Genomic DNA, 3,970 nt, shown 5'->3' on the forward strand with positions numbered 1-3,970 from the left:
CCTCAATGCCTTTCATTTTGCATGAGCGTTCATAATAAATAAGCTCCACATTTTCTACAATCAGGAATGAGAATCTTAAATTAAATAAATTGTCTAAATAAACACAATTTTTATGAAAGTGAGAACTGGAAGCAAATATACTGGACCCAACAGCCTTCTGATGTTGTTTATTTTGCTTCATTAAGGATTTAGCAATGGTCAACAGCATTTTGGCTCAATATTTGCAGGTGTTATTTCAGTATTGTTTAACCAAGGCTATTCTGATCTTTGAACTGCTCCTGTTATTCATTTATCTCCTTCCCAGCATGAATTGTCAATCATTATAAACTTCTACCATTTTACAATGTGCTGAACAGATTCACTGCTTGTGGTACAAATCCTGAACTTAGATTTATGCTAGCCTCACTCCAAAATAAAAGATTTGTTTCATCATAGAATCAGAGTGGTTTGGGTTGTAGAGGACCTTCAGCAATCACCTAGTTACAGCCCCATGGCATGGATAGGGACATCTTTCATTGGGTCAGGTTGCTTGAAGCCTTATCCAACCTGGCCTTGAACACTTCCAGGGATGTGGCATCCAAAACGTCCACAATGGGCAAATAGTTCCAGTGTTGCATCATCCCCACCATAAAAGATTTCTTCCTTATGTCCAACGTGTACCTACCCTCTTTCAGTTTACAACAGTTGCCCCTTGTCCTGTCACTACTTTATAGGTGCTGCTAAAAAGTCTGTCCCCATCTTTCCTATAGCCCCCCTTTAAGTACTGAGAGGCCGCAATAAGGTCTCCCTGGAGCCTTCTCTTTTCCAGGCTCAGCAACCCCAACTCTGTCTTTCTTCACAGGAGAGGTGCTCCAGCCCTCTAATCATTTTCATGGCCCTCCTTTAGACTCACTCCAACAGGTCTGTGACTTTCATATACTGTGGACCTCAGACTCCAGGTGGGGTCTCATGAAAGCATCATTTCATTCACAACCAATACAGAGAGTTTTTTCACCAGAGTTTAACATCTTCAAAGCAATATCCATGGAAAAAGCATAAACTGTTTCTGTACTGGGCAAATAATTCACATTTCAGTGTATTTGTAAAATTATGGGAATCAACTTGATCAGAATACAAATTAAAACTTCACAAAAACAAGGGCACCCAATATTCACCTACATGTATCTTTTAAAACCTGAAGGACCTATGGCTGATTTTTGGGACACATTTGCTCATGGGTGTAGAAAAGAGGGGGTTTTTTCATTCAGGTGTCATTCAGAGCATCTGCCAAGCAGTAGAGAGATCAAACCAAAGAAAACTTGGCAGAGAGCTGTGGAGTCAGAATCCCAGATATGAGGCTGCCTTTTCTGTGTCAAATGTGGTAGGGATAGAAGTACTATTCTGGCTTACTGTACACACACTAATTTGTGCATTTTGCATGAAAAGGCTAAAGGTTTGCTGGTGACACAGTGGATTATTTTTCACTTCCTAAAATGTGCACTCAACTACCAGTTAAAGATTCTAGCTAGTGCTATCAAACAAGCAATTTCCTTTAAACATAATGCTGTAACTAAAACCGGTGCTAGAGGGCATTCGGAACACAATGGGACTGCTCCTCTGATTGTAACAGAAGTAATTGAATGGAGAATTTCATTCATCTGTAGTTATTGTTACAATATGGATCAAGTAAATTACACATTGGGGGTACACTCTGTGGCTGTGCATGCAAACTAAGTTTAGCTCTACCCTCATGTTTAACTAACAGACAGAGGTGTGTTCCACCACACTTCCCACATTTTTGCTACATGGGTTACAGTGACAATAGTAGTCACAGAGCCACAACATAAGCAGTAGCCCTCCTGGATGAGGAGGGAGGGAAGCAAGGCAGGCACCTACCTCTTAAAGTGATTTTAACTCATATCAATACATAAAAAGGCTAATCCAAAACAACAACTTTATCTTGTATTACCCTCTCAATATTTTTATTCTGTTTCTAATTCTTCTCCCTTAGTTTTACACATGTAGTTACAAAGCCCTGCAATATATACCCCTATTCACCAGCTGTCACCCAGCATTTATGTTGCACGTACTTCACCACTAACTTGATCAAGTGCTTCCTACAGAAGTTGCAGAACATGGAGCTCTGCTGTTGACGTCTATCACTCTTTCTCTTGCCACTCCTCACACCATGAGAGCATGTCTTGTCATACCTCAAACAACTTCACAGCACTAGCACTAGCTAGTTTTAGGGAACTGAAGGTAAGCTTCTATGCCATACCAAGGAGGAGTTATAGTTTATAGTTATACTTTAGGTGACTGACTGAAGTATCTCCAGAGCAAAAACCTTTAACTTCAGTCCTGATAAGAGGAACCAGATCTAACATACAGCTCAGAGTACTGGGACATCAGGAGAAGCACAATCACAACTGAGACAAGCATTAACACCTGCCTAGTGCTGAAACAGGAGGCCTGTTTTCACAAGAAAAATGTGTCCAAAAGCAGCAATATATTTCTCAATTGTCTTCAGTTTACATCATGAAACTAAAATAAAGAATCATACTCAGATCTGTTCATTATATTATAAATTCTAAGCAGTTTGATGGTAATTTCTCTTATAATGGTTTAGCAAATTTCAATCTTTCTCACATGACTTCTTCATATCTTTTTTTGTAGTAAATCCATTCTCTAGAACACTCAATTTTATGCATAGTGCAAAGGCAGGAGTTTAAATTCAAATTTTCTGGGATTTCAGAAACTGTACAGCTTTTGTTTTTGTCACATCAAATACACATTTATTCCTTAGCTACTTAAAAAAATAAATACATCTTCACAAGCTACCAGCTCTTCTATATGTCTCTTTGATCACACTCCTCCAACCATTCAGTAATTCATCAGTAATCATAACTTCTTAGCTTCTTTAGCCTAAAAGGGACCAATTTATCACAGACTGTCATGAATGCGGGTTTTAAATTATCAAGAGTCCAATTACCAACAGCAATGGAGATATCTCTTTCCAATTAAAGTGACTGACTTTATGTAAAACCTTGTAACATTTCACTTTTTAATTAGGTACATCCTTTTCAAATACAAAAAGGTTCACTCTCATTTTATTTTCTATCCAGAGAATGAAATATAGCAAGCATTAATCATACACCAATATAGTGCCAGACCTAATAACTTCTAATCCATCAGTGTATGATGTCTCTTAATCCTGTTTCATTCTAAACATTTACTTGAAAGTTAAGAATAGGTTTAAACATTTTACATCTAAACATCCCTGAGTACATTTGAAAACATTAAGCCAGTTACAAGTTGAAAAGAAAAACAGGATTAAACAGAAACAAGAAAAAAATATTAAAATACAGAGTATCAGCTCACATAGGGTGAGGGCTGTCCACTCTGCTGTCCATATGAATCATTCACGTCCACTAGAATTACTAGTTAAATAAGGATGTGGCAATCCAGACTTCAAATTATGAATTAATTCTTTTGTGCCAGGCTTAGAGATGGTACCACAACTGCCATGGAAAAACCCCATCATTGAGAACTGACAGGAGCCCCCTGGGACACGGTACCTTCCTGCACATTGTGCCTCACCTGCACTCCTCACTGTGCATTGATAAAAGTTCATTTTACAATTCCCTTTCTACATGCACAAACTCAGGTGAGACCAGTAATTTACTTTTATTTTTCAACACCATTGAATTCCTCAGGAGTATTCATATTACACCAAGAAAAGACCTACTTCTAAACACTGCAATTACTGACACAGCTTGGAAGTGCTGACATAAGGGAAACAGACCAGGACTCTCAGCAACCCCTTGCTGAAATTCCTCCTACTAATCTGATGAGGGGAAGTGGGATTTCTCTGTCCACCATGGCTCAGTACCCTGATTACATCTTTCAGGGTTGCAGCTTGGAAGAGAACTGTTGCATGAATGAGTCCAAAACCAATTGCAGGTGACTAATTAATTCAGCACATGCTTCAGTC

This window comes from Antrostomus carolinensis, unplaced genomic scaffold, assembly GCF_000700745.2.
Source record: "Antrostomus carolinensis isolate BGI_N321 unplaced genomic scaffold, ASM70074v2 scaffold44256, whole genome shotgun sequence".
Classification (NCBI taxonomy): Eukaryota; Metazoa; Chordata; class Aves; order Caprimulgiformes; family Caprimulgidae; genus Antrostomus; species Antrostomus carolinensis.